Genomic DNA, 26907 nt, shown 5'->3' with positions numbered 1-26907 from the left:
CTAGGCATCTATCACTACGGTTAACCACAACGCACAACTTTGAGGATAAAAATTGTTGAGCGTCCTTCATACTCTTTAAACATTTTGAACACAAAGTCTGACAAGCATATGCATGAAATTGTGCTGCTGAAATGTTTGCCATTATTAGATAACGGAAAAATACATGAATAACCGACCCCGCCTAGTATACGTTCAAGAATACGTTGAGCATGCATTGACGTAATAGTTTTGCGGAAACCCATAATGTGGAGACAAGTAATTCATAAAGGGAAAATCAGACATCCACCTGTTCGTAGCAATTGCTACAAAGGAAACCCATATGGGTTCCTCGAAAGAAAAGCCTTGCAGTTGAAAAATTTGTCCTGGTCCGAGACTCGAACACTGGACCACCGTCTTTCTGGGGCAGCCGCTCCACCACCTTAGCTAACCAGGCGGCTGCCATCTGGTAGCTGCATTAACAAGGCTTTCCTGTGGAAGGTGAAACGTTTAAAAGTTTTAGATCAATCCTTCTTGGCCAGCCTTCTGTGTTTCAACCTGTTATCCATTATTTAACGACGAGAGGAGATTTCGCCAAACTCTTGATATCAAAATGAATAATGAAGCATTAAAATACAACTGCATGAACAAGGCTTTCGTGTGGAATCCGAAACGTCTAAGAATTTTTAGACGATCACATTCTATCCAACGCTCTCTTTTTCCTCCAGTTATCCGGTATTTCCCAACGAGACGAGAGTTGATCAAATTCTTGATTTCAATATGTATGCTTAATCATTCGACTACAAGCTGCATGGCTGTCGTGTGGAAGCCGCAAGGTTTATGAATTTCTAGACAAACAAATTTGGCAGGCGTTCTCCTTTTTTCCTCCTGTTATGCGTTATTTCCTGACGAGACGAGATTTCGTAGAAATGTTGATTTCGAAGTGTATATTAAATAATTAGAATACAATCTGCATCAACAAGGCTTTCGTGTGGAAGACGCAACGTTTAATAAATTTTAGACAACACCATTTGCGGGTGCTAGTTGGAATCGGTTGGCACAGGACATGGGTAATTGGAGATCGCAGGGAGGGGTCGTCGTCCTGTAGTGGATATAAGATAGGCTGCTGCTGCTGATGATGATTTTGCAACACCATTTTACCTGGCGTTCTCTTTTTCCTCCTGTTATCGGTTATTTCTTGGCGAGACGATTTTTTGCCGCCTGCGATTTCAAAATGTGTACTAAATCATCAGAATATAATTTGCATGAACAAGGCTTTCGTGTGGAATCAGAAACGTCTAAGAATTTTTAGACCGGACCATTACGATCGGCGTGCTGTTTTTCTTCTGATAATTGTACACTTTATTGAAAAAAAGCAATGAAAACTCGAAAAATGTCTATTCAAGCTGGCTGAAGATTTCAGCCCCGGTACATCATGAAAAGTGAGATTAGCCATACCCGCATTAAGTACCCAGTCATGCTGCAGATTTCCCAGGCTCTGAGACGGATAAAAAAGACACCACGAGAAACAATTGTTTCACTTATGTTGCTCGGCGGAAAATGTGGGTGCTTTTCGTTGACTCATTTGAACAACCCTAATCTGAACTGGGGACAATGAAGGATACGGTAGTCGAGGGTACGGAATAATTGTGTTCTTGGATTTCTCAACGTTCATTACAACGTAAAGATACACGCGGCGGCAGTTTGTCTTTAGAAAAAACGAACGAAATAGCCGGTTTGGAATATATGGCCTTATGGAAAGCAGCACACCATCATTCTGATACGCCTTGCTAGAAGCCCTTCAGTAAACTAGATGTTTGAACGTTGGCCAGTCATAATTTTGTGCATTTATTCCCGTCGCTTAGCAAGCACCCCAGGAAAGTTACTCGGCTTGTACAAGGCCCCTGCGAAAAAAACAACAGCAAAACAAGAAAACCACACTGGTGTCTGTGGCAGTGAACCTAACGAGACTAGGCACCTGCAAGCAAATGAGCAAATGCATTTGTGAGCTGAGGCCAACCGTTATTATGGACTATATAAAGGACGTGTATCCTGCGTCTGCATATACTGAAACATGCGCCCATCACTGCCACTTAGCAAGCTTGCATTGTTCTCATAAAACGGGCCCTTCAGGACCCGGATTCAAAAAACCTTCTTCCGATTAAATTGTTTGTAGGATAAAATTTCAGGCAATCTGGATGGATGCAGGTCATATTAGCAAAGGCGGCTGGCCAATGGGAAGAAGCTCTTATGAAAGAAATCCTTCGTGAATTCGGCCCAGCAAAAGGGCTTGTTGCTTATATAAGACACCGATGAAGCCGCACGAGAATCTGATAGGACAAAAAAGTTGTACGAGTTGGAAGAGAAGCGGTGTGGTGGAGGGTGCAATTTTTCGAGATACTGCCCCCGCTTTCTCGAAGCGGGACGAAGCAGCTACACGCCTATCAATTGCAACAAAGCTGCTGATTCACAGTTCACCAGCCGGCCGCTCGTATAACGCACAGCGTTTATGAGATCAGCCATTGCCGATTTGCGCTCGGCGATGAGAAGTGATAGCGCGGTCCTCTTTTTATTTTTAGGTGCAATCTGTTATCTTCGGGTAAACTGCATGTGTCATCGCGCGAATTTTTAATGTTGAATGCCCACACGCCACGTGGTGTAAAAGCTGCGAACTAAAGACGACGTCCGGAATTGCCGGGGTTGTGGACATCTACGGCAGCGCAACTGGCGGCGATATGGCAGGCTGTCCGTCTTATGAGAAATCAGAAATTTTATAAATGGACGGTGTTGTGGCGGTGCCGAATCAGCGTTGCAGGCAGGAAAGTGCTTTTTAAAGAAAGGGCCATACTATCTGCTCGTGTTGGAAATCGCCGAAGTTGATCACAGTGCCCAGCGAAGTGGCCATTTTATCACTTTTCAATGGGTGTGTGGTCATTGTGGTATGATTGGCAATGAACTCGCTTACAGTGGGGTGAAGGTCGGCATTCTCTTCCTCTGATGAAGTGCGTATTTCCTACTCGACACCTGACACCAACTCAATGATCGTGGTACTCACGCAGAACCTTACAAAGACATGCAGAGGCCGCGCTGCCAGTGTTCACAGACACCTACATATGAGCGACCCAGACGGTAAATTGTTTATCCTCAAAGCTTACACAGAGCAACTCGTCATCGCTGCGCAAGATTCGGCTAGCGTCGCTTTCCCCGGTCGATAAGCCAATCGGTCAGTCGAACAACCCTTATTTCGAGCACTGTCGGGCACTTGAAGCGTTGGAACACGTGTTATGTGATTGCCTAGCATATATGTTGGAGTGAATGATGGTGGATAATTTCTTAGACAGCGTTGGCAGTCAACAACTGTTGGAGGACGCTATTCTCGGCCCATGGCCACACCCTACGACTTCAATGTGGACAACTCAAGCACTGTTGAAGTTTCTGCATGACAGGAATCTAGACGAACTTCTCTAGTAGGGCACTGTCTCATGTACCTAAGCATTCACGACTTTTTATCATCATCCATCCCAGTACTTCCACCCCCCTTCCCTGTTCTCCAGTGCAAAGTATTAGACTAGGGCTCCCTACCTCATGATGACCTCTGTCTTTCATGCCAATAGAATATATATTTCTCTCTTCGTCTGATGTGCATCTAGAACATCGGCTACCCCCGCTTGCTCAATGATTCGCACTGCTGTCTTCCTATTTATTAACTTAAGGCGCAACAGTTCTCGTTTCGTCGCTCGTTGCGTGGTCCTTAGCCTCATCTGTTAACCGGGAAGTTTCCGCATTATATGTTAGTACCAGCACAGCGCATTAATTGCAGCTTTCCCTTACTTGGAAAATGGTAAGTTGCCCGTCATAATTCAGCAGTGCCGTTCGTATGAGCTCCAACCCTATTTTGTTCTTTTATAAATTTACTTCTTATGATCTGCAACATATTACCCGACGTTTCCATCACCAAATGTTACTGAATGTTCTATATTACCTCTACAGGCGAAAAAGAATATGTAGCTTTACTGACAGAGGAATGCTGAGGCTCCAAAACTGCCACAGCGCCATCGATGGCCGATGGTCAAGAAGGCGTACGACTGAAAAGTACGAAATTATTTTCGCTAAGTCCCCATCTACAGTTCTTCAGATCTAAAACAAGAAAGGGGTGCAGCGGTGGCGTAGAGGTAGAACACCCGCCTCGCGTGCAAGAGGTCCGTGGTTCGAATCCCGGTGCCGCGCAATTTTCCACCGGATTAAAAAAAATAATAATAATAAATCCGCGTGTTGATAAAATTGCATAAACAGGCCTGGAGTGTGGCCTGATGCCGGTGACCAGAACCGGTAACGCACTCCCTCACCAGAGCAGGATTGGCCACCCTGGTGCCGTACTTGGCCACAACCTCCTATATGAACACTACAATCAAACCCCGGCCCTCAGTCCCCAGCAGCTGCGAAGCAACTGACCACGGCGGCGGTCAGACCTGCGACGCTGCAGAGGGTGCTAAGAATCCCTGGCACCGGACAGGCCGCCATTGGAATATGAACCTGGCAACGTTTAACGCAAGAACATTATCTAGTGAGGCGAGTCTAGCAGTGCTATTGGAAGAATTAGAGGGCAGTAAATGGGATATAATAGGGCTCAGTGAAGTTAGGAGGCCAAAAGAAGCATATACAGTGTTAAGAAGCGGGCACGTCCTGTGCTACCGGGACTTAGCGGAGAGACGAGAACTAGGAGTCGGATTCCTGATTAATAAGAGTATAGCTGGTAACATACAGGAATTCTATAGCATTAACGAGAGGGTGGCATGTCTTGTTGTGAAACTTAATAAGAGGTACAAAATGAAGGTTGTACAGGTCTACGCCCCTACATCCAGTCATGATGACCAGGAAGTCGAAAGCTTCTATGAAGACGTGGAATCGGCGATGGGTAGAGTGAAAACAAAATACACTATACTGATGGGCGATTTCAATGCCAAGGTAGGCAAGAAGCATGCTGGAGACAAGGCAGTGGGGGAATATGGCATAGGCACTAGGAATAGCAGGGGAGAGTTATTAGTAGAGTTTGCAGAACAGAATAATATGCGGATAATGAATACCTTCTTCCGCAAGCGGTATAGCCGAAAGTGGACATGGAGGAGCCCGAACGGCAAGACTAGAAATGAAATAGATTTCATACTCTGCGCTAACCCTGGCATCATACAAGATGTGGACGTGCTCGGTAAGGTGCGCTGCAGTGACCACAGGATGGTAAGAACTCGGATTAGCCTAGACCTGAGGAGGGAACGGAAGAAACTGGTACATAAGAAGCCGATCAATGAGTTAGCGCTAAGAGGGAAAATAGAGGAATTCCAGATCAAGCTACAGAACAGGTATTCGGCTTTAAGTCACGAAGAGGACCTTAGTGTTGAAGCAATGAACGACCATCTTGTGGGCATCATTAAGGAGTGTGCAATAGAAGTCGGTGGTAACTCCGTTAGACAGGATACCAGTCAGCTATCGCAGGAGACGAAAGATCTGATCAAGAAACGCCAATGTATGAAAGCCTCTAACCCTACAGCTAGAATAGAACTGGCAGAACTTTCGAGGTTAATCAGCAAGCGTAAGACAGCTGACATAAGGAAGCATAACATGGATAGAATTGAACAAGCTCTCAGGAACGGAGGAAGCCTAAAAGCAGTGAAGAAGAAACTAGGAATTGGCAAGAATCAGATGTATGCGTTAAGAGACAAAGCCGGCAATATCATTACTAATATGGATGAGATAGTTCAAGTGGCTGAGGAGTTCTATAGAGATTTATACAGTACGAGTGGCACCCACGATGATAATGGAAGAGAGAATAATCTAGAGGAATTCGATATCCCAGAAGTAACGCCGGAAGAAGTAAAGAAAGCCTTGGGAGCTATGCAAAGGGGGAAGGCAGCTGGGGAGGATCAGGTAACAGCAGATTTGCTGAAGGATGGTGGGCAGATTGTCCTAGAAAAACTGGCCACCCTGTATACACAATGCCTCAAGACCTCGAGCGTACCGGAATCTTGGAAGAACGCTAACATAATCCTAATCCATAAGAAAGGCGACGCCAAAGACTTGAAAAATTATAGACCGATCAGCTTACTGTCTGTTGCCTACAAAGTATTTACTAAGGTAATTGCAAATAGAATCCGGAACACCTTAGACTTCCGTCAACCAAAGGACCAGGCAGGATTCCGTAAAGGCTTCTCAACAATAGATCATATTCACACTATCAATCAGGTGATAGAGAAATGTGCAGAATATAACCAACCATTATATATAGCTTTCATTGATTACGAGAAAGCGTTTGATTCAGTCGAAACCTCAGCAGTCATGGAGGCATTGCGGAATCAGGGTGTAGACGAGCCGTATGTAAAAATACTGAAAGATATCTATAGCGGTTCCACAGCCACTGTACTCCTCCATAAAGAAAGCAACAAAATCCCAATAAAGAAAGGCGTCAGGCAGGGAGATACGATCTCTCCAATGCTATTCACAGCGTGTTTACAGGAGGTATTCAGAGACCTGGATTGGGAAGAATTGGGGATAAGAGTAAATGGAGAATACCTTAGTAACTTGCGCTTCGCTGATGATATTGCTTTGCTTAGTAACTCAGGGGACCAACTGCAATGCATGCTCACTGATCTGGAGAGGCAGAGCAGAAGGGTGGGACTAAAAATGAATCTGCAGAAAACTAAAGTAATGTTTAACAGTCTTGGAAGGGAACAGCAGTTTACGATAGGTAGCGAGGCACTGGAAGTGGTAAGAGAATACATCTACTTAGGACAGTTAGTGACTGCTGATCCAGATCATGAGAGTGAAATAATCAGAAGAATAAGAATGGGCTGGGGTGCGTTTGGCAGGCATTCGCAGATCATGAACAGCAGGTTGCCATTATCCCTCAAGAGAAAAGTGTATAACAGCTGTGTCTTACCAGTACTCACGTACGGGGCAGAAACCTGGAGGCTTACGAAAAGGGTTCTACTTAAATTGAGGACGACGCAACGAGCTATGGAAAGAAGAATGATAGGTGTAACGTTAAGGGATAAGAAAAGAGCAGATTGGGTGAGGGAACAAACGCGCGTTAATGACATCTTAGTTGAAATCAAGAAAAAGAAATGGGCATGGGCAGGACATGTAATGAGGAGGGAAGATAACCGATGGTCATTAAGGGTTACCGACTGGATTCCGAGGGAAGGGAAGCGTAGCAGGGGGCGACAGAAAGTTAGGTGGGCAGATGAGATTAGGAAGTTTGGAGGGTCAACATGGCCACAATTAGTACATGACCGGGGTAGTTGGAGGAGTATGGGAGAGGCCTTTGCCCTGCAGTGGGCGTAATCAGGCTGATGATGATGATGATGATGAAAACAAGAAATTCAGCGTCATACAAGCTTCACATTTTATTTTTGAATACGACGTCTTTGTATCACGATCAGCCGATGCAGTTAGAGCTGTCCGTCTCAGCCTGTCAGAATGTGTTGTATGGGCCCTATAACGTAAAATTATGCGAACGTGTTATCCCGCCAATGTCCTGACGTCACATTTACGTAACTACCGGCACAAACATCAGGTGGTGAATCAGAGCGTTGCGTGAACAGCCCACTCAAACGCTTTCCTCGCCTATAGGAGGTAATTTTTGTAAGGTTTGAAAACGAATAACATAGCCTTCATGGAGCAGATTTCCTTATCGAAATGGCTGAGAAGAGGCGAGGAGCATGCTCAAGTGGAGAGGGTTTAGGTGGGCCCGAACCAGCGCACTGAAAATAGATGATCGGATGAAGGTGGCGCTGGCGTTTGCGATTGGTCCGCTTTCCGTTACTTAGATTGTGTTGGCTGGTCTAAAATCGTGGCGGTGTGCAACGTAAGGTTAAAAATCCGCTAAAACGGAACCTCAGCAAAGAGTTGGCAGAGCAAGGTCGTAAACGTGCTGAAGGGGGTCGATAACGTTATACTGCCACGCAGAAAGTTTTATCATACGCAAACAAACCTATGCTTTCCGGCAGGTGCGTGTAGCCAGTGCCATGTTCTATTCCTTTCGGGACGGTACCGTCTTCCGCCATTCAGGAAAAAAAAATCTGTTTTGTTCGGCATATTAATGCATCTTTAATGCATACACGTCACTTTGACGCAGCGACTTTTTGCGGTTTTGGTGACGTCGTGTGACAGACAGCTGGAATGGGTGCAGCCCGGCACCTTTTGACAAATAGCAGAAGGCTAATGGCAAAAAGGCGCCAAATGAGAAATAATTAGTTTTCTTTGGTTCGGGCGAATCACGCCTAGAAAGTGTGTACACACCATATCACATGGGAGCTGCTGCGGTTTTCGTGACGCCGTGTCACAGAGTGAATGGATGTGGTCCAAGAAAGTGTTTGACCATTCGCGGAGGGCTGATTGCAGACTCGAAATAGATAAGCTTGAAATGGCTTCACGTTATTGCGCCCTAGATGCGCAGTACTTTTGGAAACTTTGTGTGCGGCTGATGCTATGTGGCTGTAAAAAATTATGTCCACGTCGACTCATGGATCTCAGGCTAGCCGCAATACTCATGTATTCCAATAATGCTTCCAGCACGTATTTGTAGTGAACGTTTTGGGAAAGAAACAGTGGTACCGATTGGGGGCTGTCTTAGCATAAGCGCTTCTAATGGTACGGTATTATTCACGTGCCGTAGACTCATTGGGTCATCGCTACCAACTGAATTGACCAGGCGATTCAGATTCGGTACGGGGAGCCGGGGAATCATGCCCCGATAGTCTTTCATTTCACTGTGAACAAGTCTCCCGCATGAGAGCCGAAACGACTTTTTATTTGTTTGTGATCGGCGTCCTCTTTCTTTCTTTTGGCTATGGTTAATCCCTACCAAGCGAGTTTTTGTCAAACACTCAACGTTAATTCCTTTTTGTCAATTATTTGGTCCGATACCTTGAGGATAATTATTTTCTTTTTGTTCATCGATGCCTACTTCATTTGGCGACAATTGGAGCGATAGAACCAAAGTGTATGCTTAATGCCTCTGCTCTGAATAGTGGGAAAACATGAACTTCACTATTATTTATGGTTTTATTTACTTATTTACAAATAATGTAGTACTTTTCAGGCTTATACATGAGGTGGGACACACGTTTTCGAGGAGTTCTACAAAGAAAAGAAAGGCGAGAGGACAAAGTCGCATATAGAAGCCAGGAAAAATAAGTAGAGAACTATACATTCAAACAATTGAATTGCAGGATATATAAGTGCAGTAAATAAGTCGCTTAAAGTTAATACTATTACAGCAAAAGCATTTGCTAGTCTGCGGAAGCGAACTGACGAAGTACGCAGTGCCTTCATCTGTAAAAGGACAAATCACAAAAATAGCCTTTTTATTTTTAATCTCTACTTAGGCATAGTGCCGGCAAGCCTCTGGCCTTAGCAGGAGTTACATGCCTAGATTTAGCAAAATATGCAAAATTTCACAAAAATGAACATAACCTGAAAAGCGTAACATACGCAACATAGTACACACAATTCTGACCAATTATAGCGCAGGGATAGGCAAACGTAGGTATATTCATTTTGCAACCTGGAAAGAAGTATTTTATTTTCTTTGCTAACTGAAAAATGATTCTAGCTGCGGCAGAAAAATGCTAGATTTAAACACACTGGGCGGTAATTCGTTCCACTATTTCCCGCTTCCAAGGAAAAAACTGGTCATGAGAACTGATTGATGGGAAAATTGTTGTCGGTGAATGTTCAGTTATATGTCTTGTTCTCGTGACGGTAGAAAGTTTCGCACCGATCCGGGATATTTAATACAATTTTTCGCTATAGTGCTCTTGAACAACATCAGCCGAATAATTTTCCTAGGTGTTTCAAATGTAGCAATATTATTTGACCTAACATGTTGTGAGGGGGAATCGAATAATTTACATTTTCTGAAAACAAATTTTACAGATTTCCGTTGTACACACTCGAATTGTAATATATATTTCTTGTGAGTGTTTGTCTCGTAGGCATGGCGCATATACTAACTTACTTCTGATGCAGGAATTATACCCACAAGTCTTAGTTCTTACTGGAGCCTTCCTACGCTTTCTTTTTAAAATCATGTCATTTTTTCAAGTTGAAGCATCGATATTTGCAAAGTGCATGGACCGTGACAATTTGTTTCGACTGTTACGACAAGATATTTGTATCAATCACCTTCAAGAATAATCTCATTTCCAAAGGAATTGGTGAACGTGCTAGTTTTCTTACTTTTAGTAAATCGAAAAAGCGCAGTTGAGCAGCATACCCCACATTTGACAGCGATTGCAAGAATCGCCGATTGCAAGGGCCTGTTCTTCTAGGCGACATTTCTTTTTTTTAAAAGAAAAAAGAAAGCAGTCGTCCCTATTAAGTATGACTAAAATATGTTGTGCTGCTTCAACCAAATTATATGTATAAATTGAAAATAACGAAGCCTTATGACACTGCCTTGGGAAATTCAAGGCTGAACATTAACCGCATCGGAGGAATAATTCTGATTTTAAAGAAACTGTTGCCGGTTTTAGCTCATCCAAAATGCAGTTGTTAGCACAAGAGGGAAGTGCCAGCTGCTTTAACTCGTTTAATATTGTGCCATCAGGCAGCTTTCCCATAAACATTAATTCAGCTTTTGTCATCATTAATCCAGGCTGCTACCTCAAGCTATTTCTGTATAGTCAATTCGTTGACTATGCTCAACGCCTAAAGCCGACGCACGCGCAATGAGGCACGTAGTACGGAGGGGCTGCAGACTATTGGGCGATATTCGAAATATTAGGCGTCATTTGTCGACTCGCAGCAAAACATCAACCGCCTTCATAGGCTCGGCAAGACAAAACATCTTGCTCGACAACATAGCCTGTCATTCACCCTTGTTCTGTAAGGTCCCCCCACAGATCTTCCCTCCTGTAGGGCAAGCATGGGACCCGTGGCCACGCCCGCGACAAGCAAACACTATGTCTTCTTTTTTTGAACCGCGGGATCAGATACATGATCGAATAAAACGAAAACTGCACGGTTAACAGTGACCAATGCAGATGACCTTGCACTGGTAGGGGGCGGTAGTTAGCACGCAACCGTAGCGCGCTTGAGATTTCGGGGCGAATGGACGTGCTTTTCAGGACTCCGTGGCGGCGACGAAATCATAAGTTCTTGTGCTTGCTTCTTTTATTTGCTGATTTTTTTAGCCTTTAAATAGTACTTGGGTAGTTTTCATTTTTCTGCCTCTCTTTTTTCGTGTGCGCGGGTGTGTTTTGCGTACATTTGGTTTTGCAGGGTAATCAGAGCGTCCTTTCGCGCCACGTGCTTCAACACGTGCAAGTGGGTGGGGCGTTAAGTCTTTACAACCTTTAAATAGTATTTTGGAAGTGGCAACACTAATAGCTATTAGTGGTTTTACTGTGTATCTTTTGGTAGGAAAGACAATGTGGCCGCGTGGTTGAACACGCGTGGAAACGTGTAATACCTTAAGTCTATGTGGCATTGATTGCTTTTAAAACATTGGTGAGAATTACTTTGCGACATTTGAAGGATTTAGGTACTGCGCGGATCGGTTTTTGCTAGAAGCCACGTGCTCTGCATTATTATAGTATCATTTATAGTATCATAGTATTATATTATTTGCAGTGGAAAAGCCGTGCAATACAGGGCAAAAAAGCTGGGAAAACGGGCAGTGTGCGGGCGTCCCTCAAGGCAGGTGAGCGGACAGATGATAATAGAGAGAGAATCGAGTCAATCGGCTCACATTGTGATGCCAATGATAGGCTGAAGAAAATGGAGGCTTTCCAGGAAGAGCTTGTCGAAGAGGTTCAACTCGAGCTAAATAGGGAGCTTGATGCATGGAAGGTAGTGGAAAAAAGACTTGAAGGAGACGAGGAAATGCTGAACAGGCACGCCATTGTGAACGAGAATGGTCGTGACAATGGAACGCAGTCCCCCGACGTGACCAGAGAGGGAGTGCCAGCAAAGTACGTGGAATGCGTGCAACGTGGTGAGGGGTTAGCTGGAATGAGCGGCACCTACTTTGAGGCCACCTCGCGAAAAAAGCAGGAGCCCAGGGGTCAATGCCCCTTGTCGAGTCAGAATCACGCGGAAAAGGACAACACGGCAGTCGCATTTCGATGGGGGCGAAATGCGAAGTCACCGTGTACTTAGATTTAGGAGCACCGAAAGAACCCCAGGTGGTCGAAATTTCCGGAGTCCTGCACTACGGCGCGCCTCATAATCACAGAGTGGTTTTGGCACCAAAAACCCCATAGGTTTTTAAAGGGACAAAGAGAAGCAGGCAGAAGCAGGAGAGAGTGAAATGATGACTATCGCCGAGGACTCGAAGCTGGCTGGGTGCTCAGAAGCAATTGTGTAGAGGGTGAAAGGTGATAAAAAAGTGGCGTTAGGGACATTACCAGGGCGGACACTGGGTTTGGTCATGGAACGAGCAAAAGCAAAGCTTGCGGAAAATGCCCACGTGCGCAAGCTTTTCATAGTAGCAGGTGGGCTAAATGACGTCCTAGACAGGAAAGGGACAATACTAGCCCAGCTCCTGGGGAAGGGGGTGGACGACTTGCGCGAGCTGTCTCCTCAGGTGCAGATCATGGTGTACACGGTGCCGGAGGTGCCTGCACGTGACAGTCAAGTACAAAAAGCCGTAGGGGCTGCTAATGAAGCGATATGAAAAATGAGCCGAGAGAAAGGCTTCGAGGTTGTCGATGTAAACCGGTAAATGAGAAGGTGTGATCTTAAACGAGACGGGATCCAGTACAATTACAGGCTTGCAGAAGAAGTGGGCTGGCGACTTTGGTCGCGTTGTTGCTTTCTTGGGGGGCCCACGGGCGCTCAGGAAGCCATAATAGGCAGTAATGAAGAAGGTTCCCTAACGGAACCTCAGAATAGCATCGCCGTCAAAAACAGAAAAAGCAGGAAAGCAAGAAAGAGAGCTCGCCATGCAGTAGGCTATATACATAAACGTGCAGGGTGGCAGAAGAAAGGAAAAGTTGGCAGAAATCGAGGAGCAGTTCAATAGAGAACAAATAGGGGTGCATGTGGTTACAGAAACGCACCTTTGAGACTCGGAAGAGCTGCCAGTGATTGAGAATTGTTTGGGAAGGGTGCAAGAGAACTGAGTCGGGAAGAAAGGGAGGGGGAGCCGGAATGCTCATCCATCATGGAGCCAAATGGAAGAGTAAATGCAAAATGTCAAGGACGTCTTTCGTTATCACGTACAACGAGTGGGAAAAAAACATGGCTGGGCGTAACGTATTTGTGAAGCAGAAATAATTGCACAGAGAAGAATAAAGAATTAGTGCACTGGCGTAAGTTCTAATATGAAGGGGTTTCCAGAATGATGCCGAAATTATCCTATTAGGTGACGTGAATGCCCACATACAGGATTTAGGTCGCTATACCTTGTTAGAGGCATAGCCTTCTCATCATAAATGCAGGGGTGGGCTCGGTGGCACCGTCCGGCACACAATGCTCAATTGTGTAATCTTCATTCTTCAGGTATTCCTGGTCAAAGGCCGGCCCGGTGATGGATTCTTTCCCCCACTCTCGGGCCACTGCACTTGGGTAATGACAGTGGAATTTTACCAAGCTGCAAAGTTTCACCCGTTCATCATGCTGCCACCGATGACGACGACGCAGCAGCGCGTGTACGATACGCCCCGGCTGGAACACACATTCGGCACAGCTATGACATCCGGGGCTTCGTGGGAAGCATTTAAAAGCAAGAGCCAGCACGGCGGACGGCTCAGTGGGCTCGGCGGCACCGTCCGGCACACAATGCTAAATTGTGTAATCTTCATTCTGCAGGTATTCCTGATCAAAGGCCTGTCTGGGGATGGATTCTTTCCACCTCTCTTGGGCCACTGCATTTCGGCAATGACAGCGGAATTTTACCAAGATGCAAAGTTTCACCCGGTCATCATGCTGCCACCGATGACGACGACGCAGCAGCGCGTGTACGATCCGCCCCGGCTGGAACACACATTCGGCAGACCTGTGACATCCGGAACTTCGTGGGAAGTATTTAAAAGGACGGCGGTCGGCTCAGTGGGCTCGGCGACACCGTCCGGTACACAATGCTAAATTGTGTAATCTTCATTCTTCAGGTATTCCTGATCAAAGGCCCGCCCGGTGATGGATTCTTTCCGCCACTGTCGGGCCACTGCATTGCGGCAATGACAGTGGAATTTTACCAAGCTGCAATGTTTCACCCATTCATCCTGCTGCCACCGATGACGACGACGCAGCAGCGCGTGTACGATCCGCCCCGGCTGGAACACACATTCGGCACACCTGTGGCATCCGGGACTTCGTGGGAAGCATTTAAAAGGACGGCGGACGGCTCAGTGGGCTCAGCGACACCGCCCGGTACACAATGCTAAATCGTGTAATCTTCATTCTTCAGGTATTCCTGATAAAAGGCCCGCCCGGTGATGGATTCTTTCCGCCACTCTCGGGCCACTGCATTTCGGCAATGACAGTGGAATTTTACCAAGCTGCAAAGTTTCACCCGTTCATCCTGCTGCCACCGATGACGACGACGCAGCAGCGCGTGTTCGATCCGCCCCGGCTGGAACACACATTCGGCACACCTGTGGCATCCGGGACTTCGTGGGAAGCATTTAAAAGGACGGCGGACGGCTCAGTGGGCTCGGCGACACCGCCCGGTACACAATGCTAAATTGTGTAATCTTCATTCTTCAGGTATTCCTGATCAAAGGCCCGCCCGGTGATGGATTCTTTCCGCCACTGTCGGGCCACTGCATTACGGCAATGACAGTGGAATTTTACCAAGCTGCAATGTTTCACCCATTCATCCTGCTGCCACCGATGACGACGACGCAGCAGCGCGTGTACGATCCGCCCCGCTGGAACACACATTCGGCACACCTGTGGCATCCGGGACTTCGTGGGAAGCATTTAAAAGGACGGCGGTCGGCTCAGTGGGCTCGGCGACACCGTCCGGTACACAATGCTAAATTGTGTAATCTTCATTCTTCAGGTATTCCTGATCAAAGGCCCGCCCGGTGATGGATTCTTTCCGCCACTGTCGGGCCACTGCATTACGGCAATGACAGTGGAATTTTACCAAGCTGCAATGTTTCACCCATTCATCCTGCTGCCACCGATGACGACAACGCAGCAGCGCGTGTACGATCCGCCCCGGCTGGAACACACATTCGGCACACCTGTGGCATCCGGGACTTCGTGGGAAGCATTTAAAAGGACGGCGGACGGCTCAGTGGGCTCGGCGACACCGCCCGGTACACAATGCTAAATCGTGTAATCTTCATTCTTCAGGTATTCCTGATAAAAGGCCCGCCCGGTGATGGATTCTTTCCGCCACTCTCGGGCCACTGCATTTCGGCAATGACAGTGGAATTTTACCAAGCTGCAAAGTTTCACCCGTTCATCCTGCTGCCACCGATGACGACGACGCAGCAGCGCGTGTTCGATCCGCCCCGGCTGGAACACACATTCGGCACACCTGTGACATCCGGGACTTCGTGGGAAGCATTCAAAAGGACGGCGGACGGCTCAGTGGGCTCGGCGACAGCGTCCGGTACACAATGCTAAATTGTGTAATCTTCATTCTTCAGGTTAGTAACAAACGATCCTGTGGTAAATCTGTAAAGAGCAATTGCGTCTGCCTTGTCGTGCTGCCGAGCCCGCAGTGCATATTGTCTTGTTGCAGTGAAGCACTTCGTGTAGCCAGATTGTTGTTGAAGCTTAGTGGTGACGTAGAGGAGAACCCTGGTCCGGATAAGCTGGATGAGATATACAGTATGGTGACCGAGCTTAAAGCATCACAGGGTATACTGCAATCTGGTTTGCAGGGTGTGGAGCGCAGGTTGACTGAAATGGAAACATCATTTGCTATGTTACGGCAAAACCACGAAACAGCACAAGAATGTGTGCAAGCAGTCGGCATCATGCAAAAGGAATTCACACAGTTGAACATAAAGATTGATGACCTAGAAAATCGTGGTCGCAGGAATAACTTGGTCATTTTCACTCTAAAGGAAAGCAATAAAGAAGACAAAGCCGCGCTTGAACAAGCTGTAATACAAGAGACGTTTAAAGACAAATTAGGCATTGAGGTTCGTTCGGTAGAACGTATTCACCGAATTGGTTCTAAAAACGCCCGTCGTGAACGACCTGTTATCCTGCGATCTTACGATTTTACCGAAAAGATGACAGTTATGGGCAACTGCTTCAAATTGAAAGGCAGCGGCATATCGATATGGGAGGATTCTTCTGCGGCTGTCCGAGAAACACATCGAAAGTTGTGGGACTCATGTAAAAACGAACGCAAGAAAGGTGATAAGGTTAACCTGGTGTTCAACAAACTCAATGTTAATAATGATCTGTACCTGTGGCACGTGGCAAAAATCAAGCCAGTTCTACTGAATCAGCGGCAAAAAACTGACAGCAGTACTAGCAGTCTGCAGGACTGGCAATAGCACCCCTGCACCACTTGTGATTCTAAGCTTCAATGCCAGAAGTATAGTCAATAAAACTGTAATATTAGAATAACTCATCATCATCATCATCATCATCATCAGCCTGGTTACGCCCACTGCAGGGCAAAGGCCTCTCCCATACTTCTCCAACAACCCCGGTCATGTACTAATTGCGGCCATGCCGTCGCTGCAAACTTCTTAATCTCATCCGCCCACCTAACTTTTCGCCGCCCCCTGCTACGCTTCCCTTCCCTTGGGATCCAGTCCGTAACCCTTAATGACCATCGGTTATCTTCCCTCCTCATTACATGTCCTGCCCATGCCCATTTCTTTTTCTTGATTTCAACTAAGATGTCATTAACTCGCGTTTGTTCCCTCACCCAATCTGCTCTTTTCTTATCCCTTAACGTTACACCTATCATTCTTATTCACCTATTCTTATTAGCATAACTATTGTTACTTTACTCCCCCGATGTAGTCATAATCACGGAAACGTGGCTACATTCCAATATACACAATTCGGAAATAGTCCCTCCCTCCTACGCATTGCTACGTTCAGATCGTGACGGCCGTGGGGGAGGGATGGCTATTGCGATTAAACAAAGTTTATCATTCCAGCAAGATGCCGGCAGAGCTAATAATGAGAGTACTTGGTGTAATGTAAGAGTGAATAATTCTTCAATACCAATAGGTGCCATCTACAGACGCACAGGAGAGACAGAGGATTATCTAATAAAAATGCCCGACTTCCTACATCACAAAGTTAACGATCGGATTCAATAACTAATATCTGGTGATTTCAATCTTTCGGGAATTGATTGGAATGCATTGGCTATTGGGGGCAAGGAAGTGCATAGCTGTGAACGGCTCCTCGACATAATGTTCAGTCTCTCTTTGACCCAAATGGTTAAGGAACTTACTAGGGTGGAAGGAAATTCTAGTACGGTACGTGATCTCGCCTTCCTGTCAGACACATTATGTCCAGCAGTTACTGTAGAAGAAGCCATCTCTGATCACAAGATGCTATTATTAACGTTTCGCGACTTGAACACAAATATTAATCGCACAACCACTCCGACAAAGATAGCAGTTAAAGATTATAATAGGGCAGAGATGACAGTGTAATTGACTAGCTTGATATACCTTTAGACAAATTCTCAAACGGGCCATCACGATGCATGAACAGCCTGTGGTTAAAACTAAAAAAAAAACGCGATTGAGCATTGGAAATCAAACTTCATCCCAACAAGGTATAAAATGATTAAACGCAAAACCCCGTAGGTAACACGTTCAATAATTCAGCTGAAACGAAGATTGCGTAGAAAGAGAAATAACAAAAGCAATACATGAGAGGGGCTCGCGTTATCGTGTCAACTGAAGTTTGAAATTAGCATGGCGAGGAGTAAATTTTTCTCCAAAACATTAACAAACTATATGAAAACTGAACTCCAAAAGTTCTGGCGCTATTTGGCGGAGCCAAAAAACCATACCAAGAAATTGGAAGTTGCGGGAGTAGTCGTTGAGGATGAACACAAAATAACAAATTCTTTCAACGAACATTTCCAATCTGTTTTCAGGAGAACAAGTGCGCTAAGAATGCCCGAAAGAACTTTTGATTCTTTGATGCCTGACAGAGCAATAACTGAGAAGGGCGTGCTAAACCTGCTTTTACAGATTGACTCGAAAAAGTCGCACGGTCCAGACAGTATCTCAAATGTATTTTTAAAACGCTATGTGCAACAAATATCTCCTTTCCTACACGGACTTCTTGTTGAGTCACTAAAAACTGCCACACTTCCTACTGGCTGGCTTCACGCAAAGATAATCCCTATTCATAAGGAAGGAAATAAAATGCTGGTTGACAACTACAGACCCATATCTCTTACAAGTGCTTGCTGCAAGCTTATGCAGCACATTCTTAATAAATCGATTATGACTTATTTGAAAGCAAATAACTTATTAAATCCGATGCAACACGGCTTCCGGAAGGGACTATCGACATTAACCCAGTTATTAGAAATAACACATGACTTCACGAAAGAAATAAATAGCAGAGAACAGGTTGACAGTATTTTAATTGATTTTTCTAAGGCTTATGACCGTGTAGTACACTGCCAATGAATTGACAAATTAAAGCTAATCGGCATTAATTCGACAATAATAGTATGGATAGAAGCTTACCTATCAAACCGCACAGAATATGTAAGGATAAATAATAGTGAATCATAGAGCCTCGAAGTGGTTTCCGGTGTACCACAAGGATTCGTGCTTGGACCACTATTATTCCTCCTATATATTGTTACAAGCACGGGGAAAAGGGGTTTATTCAGGCGTGTGAGAGCAGGAACGGCAGGCTACGAACAACAGGAATGGCCGCTGCACAGTCTTCGTTCTCCTCTTCCCCTCTCTTCTTGATCCCCGCGTCCCTTTGACGCGCTTGGACGTAACATACCTCCCCTCGCAGACAAAGCCCCCTGGGCGAGTCAACTAGCTTGTCGTGGCGTGCATGATTTCAACCGTGCGACATGCGCGACGTGTGTCCTAGCAGAACGTCTACCAGTGTTCGTGAGGCGCGCGAGAGTATAGTTCACTTCGCTGACTTTGTCGATGACAACATACGGTCCATCGTAGTTTGCCAGCAGCTTTTGACACAAACCGCGCTTCCTTGTGGGAGTCCAAAGCCAAACGAGATCACCAGGGTTATATGTAACTGGCCGATGTCGTGCGTCGTAGCGGGCTTTGGAGTTTTCTTGTGATGCCAAAGTCCGAAGACGCGCAAGTCTCCGAGCCTCTTCAGCGAGACACAGCGTATCGGCGACCGTAGGATTGTCGTGGTGGTAAAAAGGGAGGACAGTGTCGAGCGTATACCGGGGCGGCCGAGCATATAGAAGGAAGAAGGGGCTGTAGCCGGTTGTCTCGTGCTTGGCGGTGTTATATGCGTAAGTAATAAACGGTAGAACTTCATCCCAATTCTTGTGATCGGACGCAACATACATGGAAAGCATATTTGTGATCGTTCGATTAGTGCGCTCAGTGAGGCCATTCGTTTGCGGATGATATGGCGTCGAGTGCCTGAGGTGCGAGTGACACAAACGCGCAAGCTCTTCCACTATATCCGCCGTGAATTGACGTCCCCGGTCGCTTATGATAACACCAGGCGGTCCATGTCGTAGAACAATAGCGTGAAGTAAGAAAAGCGACACTTCGGTGGCAGTTGCTGATGGTATAGCCGCCGTCTCGCAATAGCGTGTGAAATAGTCGGCGCAGACAATTATCCAGCGGTTCCCCTTAGATGACTTTGGAAAAGGGCCTAACAGATCAATTCCAACTTGCCGAAAGGGTGAGCTGGAAGGCGGCACAGGTTGAAGGAGACCAGATGGGGCAGTGGTTGGGCGTTTCCGACGTTGGCACTGTATGCAGCTGGCGACATAAAACTCAACCGAATGTCGCATCCGGGGCCAGTAAAAGCGTTCTTGAATGCGATAAAGTGTGCGCACAGTGCCTAAGTGCCCGGAGGTAGGGTCATCGTGCATAGCCTGAAGGATTGCTGGCCGGAGACGCTCCGGCACCACTAGAAGGAAACGTGCACCCGTGCTTGAGTAGTTCCTTTTGTACAGGAGCCCGTCACGTACACAGTAGCTGCTTGTTGCACTTGAATGGGCAGAAGTAAAGAGTGGCTCCAATTTAGTGTCTGTCCGTTGTTCTGTTTTGAACGCATCGATATCTGGAAAAGCGGGTGTCACAGAAGCGACGAGATGATCAAAATCGTCTGCGTCGCAGTCCGTCGTGGCAAGCGGCATACGGGAAAGGCAGTCTGCGTCTGCGTGTTTTCGGCCACTCTTGTAGGAAACAGTGAAGTTATATTCCTGCAACCTCAAAGCCCAGCGCGCAAGGTGACCACAAGGGTCGCGAAGGTTCACGAGCCAGCACAGGGAATGGTGGTCTGTGACGACTTGGAATGGGCGTCCGTACAAGTACGAGCGAAATCGCTGAACCGCAAAGATTACAGCGAGGCATTCTTGCTCTGTCACCGTGTAATTCCGTTCAGGTTTGCTTAATGAGCGGCTTGCATAAGCAATCACGTGCTGACGGTCGTCATAGCGTTGGACCAATACGGCACCCAGACCAACGCCACTAGCATCTGTGTGGATTTCTGTCGGCGCAGTAGGATTGAAGTGGCGAAGGATAGGTCGAGAGGTTAACAGGAACTTCAGCTGACGAAATGCAGAATCGCACTCGGGTGTCCACTCAAACCGTGCGTCTTTATGTAGCAGATTTGTCAGAGGATAAGCGACGTCAGCAAAACCAGGAATAAATCGGCGAAAGTAAGAGCAAAGACCCAGAAAACTACGAAGTTGCTTCACGGACTGCGGTGCACTGAATGCCTCGACAGCTGCCGTCTTGAGGGGATCAGGTCGGATACCGTCTTTGTCAACAAGATGACCCAGCACAAGGGTTTGACGGTCACCAAATTTACATTTCTTGGAGTTCAGAACCAGGCCGGCGTTTTTGATGCAGTCGAGGACAATATCCAGGCGCGTATTGTGCTCATTGAATGTGCGCCCGAATATAACAACGTCGTCAAGATAGCACATACAGATGTTCCATTTTAACCCACGCAGAATGGTGTCCATGAACCTTTCAAAGGTTGCTGGAGCGTTGCACAACCCAAATGGCATCACATTGAATTCGAATAATCCATCCGGGGTTATGAAGGCTGTTTTCTCTCTGTCTGTCGGGTGTATCGGGATTTGCCAATATCCTGAGCGCAGGTCCACTGAAGAAAAATAAGAGGCCGAATGAAGGCAATCGATTGCATCATCAATTCGGGGCAGCGGGTAGACATCCTTCTTAGTCACGGCGTTTAATCTTCGATAATCCACGCAAAATCTCCAGTTACCGTCTTTTTTTCTGACGAGTATGACCGGAGCTGCCCAAGGACTCGAGGACTCTTGTATTATCCCATTTTTCATCATGTCACTCACTTGTTCCCCGATTATCTTGCGCTCGTTAGGCGACACGCGATAAGGCTTTTGCCTGATCGGGCGCGCAGATCCCGTATCGATAGTATGGCGCGTTCGTGACTCGGGAATCGAGAACGCTTTGTCCGGCTGCGCAAAGTCAAACACTGACAGATGCTTAGAAAGCGTATCCACCACGGTATGGCGCTCCCTTGTGCTGAGCGACTTGTTTATCATAGACAGAAGCTTTTTGTCTGAGACTTGGCGAAGGTCAGCAGGTTCACACGGCGAGTCTGTTAGTACGGCTACGGACGAAGACGTGTATTCTGTAAAGTAGGCGAGTTTCAAGCCGTCTGGAAGCAGGACGGGTTCTGCCGAGCAGTTGGCCGTCCACAAGCCAGCACGCCCGTTGCCGATGGATACCACACAATGAGGGACAAAAACGTTCTTCTTCACACAATTTAGATGCATTGGCTCTACGGAGGCATCGAAACTGTCGGGAACTGCACCGCGACACACAACCGGCACGCACACCGAGGTGGACGCAGGCACAACAGTATCTGCAGACACACAAAGTTCACCTTGACTGCAAGTCTCCTCTAAGAGCCCGGACGAAACATGGCCATCGACGCAAACTTCCCCCGTGCGACAATCAACAGTCGCACCACACTGCCGCAAAAAGTCGATGCCCAAAATCACTTCGTGCGTCGATCGGGGAATAACTACAAACTCCGTCGCGAAAACTCCACCAGCCAAGGACACTTCAGCAGTGCACACACAAACAGGGCGCAACGACTCGCCGCTCACTCCACAAAACGTTGCAGCCTGGTCCCACGGAAATACAACTTTGCGCCCCAACCGACCTTTAAAACCGAGACTCATTACGGATACAGTTGCCCCGGTATCCACTAAAGCCATTGTAGGAACACCATCCACAAGTACATGCACTTTGTTCTTAATCATAGCAACTGCAGGGGGCATTTCTGTCGATAGCACGTGTCGAGCGACCTCACCCCCATCGGCCGCGTTGGCTAGTTTTCCGGTTGTGAAGGCGAGGCTGAGCGGCGCACTGGCGATGGAGATTGACGTAAACGCGGTGCACGAGAAGTTGGCGGTGGCGTCAAACTCCTGTCAGATGCCGGTGAGCGGCTCCGGAAGCTTCTCTGCCAGTAATCGTTGCCAGGAGGGACGCCAGCTGACCAAGAGGTGGCGCATGGCTGTTGAGTTGTCCTCGTAGGAGGTGTGGTCCTTGTTGAAGACCCCGATCGACGATTCCACGTTGTTGGGCGACGATTGCAAAATCTCGCTATGTGGCCCGCGACACCGCATTGGAAGCACATCGGCAGGTGCCGCAAATTTCGATGTTCTTCCATGTAGTCACACATGTTGCTGTTGACTGCATAGCCAGAAGGTGGGTCCCATTCATCATGGCCAGGCATCGGCCGCCCGGAGGCGTGCGTGCGGCGAGGGCGTTGGTCGTAGTCATGATCTTGATAGCTCAGGGTCCCTCTCGTTTGTGGGGTAGACCTATACTCGACGGTCGCTGAGTGAACCGTGGGTTGCCATGCGGTCGAAACGGCCGTGTTTCGCATCTCTTGTGGTAAGTACGCACCAGCGATGCCGGGTGTGCAACGGTACATCTCTTCCCGATGGAGCAACTCTTCGCGAACAATCTGCCGTATTGTTGATGGAAGGTCAACACACGAACTCGGGTCTACACTTGCCACCGTTGTGACATTAGCCAGGCGACCAAACTTCGGTATTATCCGTCGCATCTTCAGCGTCTCAAAGGTCCTGCAGTGGCGAATGACGTCAGACACGGAATCCAAGCTTTCTTTGCCGATCAAAAAATTGTAGACGTCTTCGGCTATCCCTTTCAACAAATGTCCAACTTTGTCCTCTTCAGACATTTGAGAGTTCACTATTTTGCACAGTTTCAGTACTTCTTCGATATAAGTCGTACAGGTCTCGCCGGGAATCTGAGCTCTTTGCGAAAGCGTCTGTTCAGCGCGTTTCTTTTTTGCGCTAGAGTCTCCAAAACACGCTCTGAGCTCCTCTACGAAAAGCTCCCATGAAGTGAGCGTGTCTTCGTGATTCTCATACCAGACGAGTGCTGTGTCGGTAAGGGAAAACACAACATTTGACAACTGTGCGGTCGAGTTCCAACCATTAGATCGGCTCACCCTTCGGTAGTTTGTGAGCCACTCGTCGACATCTTCTCCGGCTTTTCAGCACCCGGTAGTATTGCCACGGAACGCCAGGTGCTGGCCTTGAAGCCGCGTCAGAACCTTCGGGAATCTGGCAGGCGTATTCAGTCATGTCAGGTGATGGTGGCGGAAGTCCGGCAAGTCGACGGCTTCGGCGAAGTTGTAGCAGCGTAGGCTCCGTGGTTACGAGGTGTACCCAGCACCTCCACCAATTTGTTACAAGCACGGGGAAAAGGGGTTTATTCAGGCGTGTGAGAGCAGGAACGGCAGGCTACGAACAACAGGAATGGCCGCTGCACAGTCTTCGTTCTCTTCTTCCCCTCTCTTCTTGATCCCCGCGTCCCTTTGACGCGCTTGGACGTAACAATATTAATGATATCAGCCTTTGTGTCGATGATGGGGTGAAAATTCGTTTTTCCGCTGACGATTGCGTGATTTTCCCAGTTCTGCGGGGACTAGATGATCAACTGAAACTGAACATGTCATTAGCTAACATTGTTCTGCGGTGCGAGAAGTGGGGCATGAAAATAAATGTATCGAAAACTAAATATATGAGTGCCAGTCATAAAAAATCGCTACTGAGGTTTAACTACACAATAAATGAGTCCGAGCTAAACAAACAGACACCGTTAAATATCTAGGAATAACACTTACGCGTAATTGGAATTGCATATTAATATTACTTGTGCAAAAGCGCTTAAAACACTATGATTTTTACGAAGGAAATTAGCCATGATACCTGCTCAAGTAAAGTTGAACGCCTACAATACCTTAGTCAGACCCATCTTAGAGTATGGTAGCATAGTATGGAACCCTCATCAACAGTACTTAGCAGATAGGCTGGAAAGGGTGTAAAATAGGTCATGACGGTTTATATACTAAAAGTATTCTCGGTATGAAACCGCCAGTGCACTTGAAAGCAAGCAGGCATTCCCAAACTTTCCAGTCGGCGTCGCGTTGCCACCATGAAGTTTCTGTTCATGCTCTATCATGGGTCTGTGAATATCAACAAAGATCAGTACCTGCAGCCACCACATCGCCACACTAAACGAATAAATCCCGATAAGCACATCAGACCATACATCACCCGTTGCAATACATTTAAGTTCTCTTTTTTTCCGTCGTCCGTCCAGTTATGGAATTCTTTGCCACGGGATGTTGTTGACAGCGATTGTGTGTCCAGCTTTGAAACCAAATTAGAATTTTTTTTTCATCCTGTGCCATAACGCGGAAATCGCATGTGCTCTTTTGAAACTTGGTCAGAATGATGTGTTGCGGAACAGTACAATGATGTGCAAATGTCCTGTATATAGTGTTCGAAAGTGTTAATACCCCTGTAATCCACCCCTGTATGGGCCTGCCAAGCCCTACCGTATGGCTAAATAAATAAATAAAGAATATAGGACCTAAGTGTGCAAGGCAAATGACGTGGGAAGTGGAAAACCGGCAATCGACCATTGATTACTGTCTGTTGACAGAAGGAATTCATGATAAGTTGGGAGAAAAGGTCATTGACGAGCAAGGGTATACAGCAGCATAGGGAGTGATCATAAACACATCATTTTGAAAATAGGATATGTAGTTGGGAAAGCGAGCAAGGAGTCCAAATGGCCAGTCCAAATTTGAATGCTGAACAAATAACAAAGAACATTGCAAATGGCCAAGTAAAGAGTGGAAATATAGTGAGCTTCTAGGTGTAATAATGACAGAAATACAGAAAGAGAAACAACATGTTCGTTGGAAAGGAAAGCAGAAACCGAAGAGCTGGTGGAACAGGGAGATACGAGAAGCGATCGCCGAATGACAGAAGGCATCCTCAGAGCACAGGCAGGCAAAGAAGACGCAGTTGCCGCAGGATGAAGTAGCCAGTAAATGGTAAATATACCGGGAGAAAATGTCTATGGTTCAAATACTGGTGCAAGCAAAGATAAAAGGGGAAAATAAACGTTGGTTGTCAGAAATACGTGAGAAAGAGAAGCCCGCACATAGAATATTTTGTAACCACATAAATTTATTAGGCAGCAATTCAACGACAATACAACAGCATATCCTAGACGGAGATGAAAACAAACTGGAAGGGGGAACGGCGTGAAATTACATCCGAAAAATACAAGCCGAGTCTTTACAAGGCAATGACGAGGTTGTATTTGAAGAAAAAATAGCATAATAGAGAACCAGATGAAAAAAGAGCTGGTGCTGATAAATTTCAACTGAAAGAAGGCCGAAGAGAAAATTCCATAGCGCACAGCGACACTGCTAGACGAGGTCCCCGTTAGGCTGATTAATGAACTGGGACCAAACACTAAGGAAGCTCTAGTGAAAGCAGTGGAAAAAACTTTAAAAGATGGAGTAATACTAGACAGTTGGCGTCAAAGTAGAGGGAATTTAATTTATAAAGGCGAGGGGGAGAAAGATAGAATTCACTCGTGCAGACCATTGACCATTACATCGGTAATATACAAACTAGCAATGCAGGCCGTCCAAATAAAGCTGCAAGCATGGGCACAAAATGATGGCATTTGGGGAGAACTTCAGTATGGCTTCAGAGTAGGTAGGTGATAACTTATTTGTTCTTACTCAGTGTATTTAAATATCAAGAGTAGGAAGGAGACCGTTATATCTGGCCTTTTTAGACATTACAGCAGTGTATCACAACGTAGACCGCAACATTTTGTGGAATATTCTGGAAGGGGAAGGCTTAGGTGACGATTGTCTACAGCTCCTGAGAGAGATTTACCTAGAAAATACCCTTTGCGTTGAATGGGAAGGGATGAGGAGCGAGGCGAAAGTTGATATGAACAACAGACTGAGGCAAGGGTGCCCTTTATCCCCACTGCTGTTCATGATGTACATGGTAAGGATGGAGAGAGCGCTAGAAGGAAATAATATCGGGTTTAATCTCTCATACAAAAAGGCGGGTACAGTAGTCTAGCAGAAGCTTCCAGGTTTATTTTATGAGGACGACATTATGTTGCTAGCTAACGAGCAAGGTGATTTACAATGTCTGGCTATTATCTGTGGACAGGAAGGCGAGAATTCAGGTTTGAAATTTAGTGTTAGAAAATCAGGGGTTATGATATTCAATGAAAATAGTGAACAGATAGTCCCAATACAGGGCCAGGAAATACCTCGGGTAAAAGAATATAGATACTTTGGTATATAGAACAACGATGGCAGTAGATGTATGGAAACACAGGAAAAACAATAACAGTAACAACAGTAAAGGGGAAGAGAAATGCAGGCAGAATGACTACAAATGGAGCTGTGCAGTGCGATATGGGCTGAAGTAGTTTTGAA

The 26907-nt window shown here is 46.5% G+C and overlaps 1 long non-coding RNA gene across 1 annotated transcript in view; it reads left to right on the top strand.

Annotated features, from left to right (window-relative positions):
* LOC126539824 (uncharacterized) overlaps positions 1 to 26907 on the top strand; it is a 141088-nt gene that overhangs the window by 12651 nt on the left and 101530 nt on the right. The gene's annotated exons all lie outside the window — the stretch shown is intronic.

This window comes from Dermacentor andersoni, chromosome 2 (assembly GCF_023375885.2).
Source record: "Dermacentor andersoni chromosome 2, qqDerAnde1_hic_scaffold, whole genome shotgun sequence".
Lineage (NCBI taxonomy): Eukaryota > Metazoa > Arthropoda > Arachnida > Ixodida > Ixodidae > Dermacentor > Dermacentor andersoni.
The sequence above is the reverse complement of the archived record's forward strand: the minus strand, read 5'-3'. Positions and strand labels throughout refer to the sequence as shown.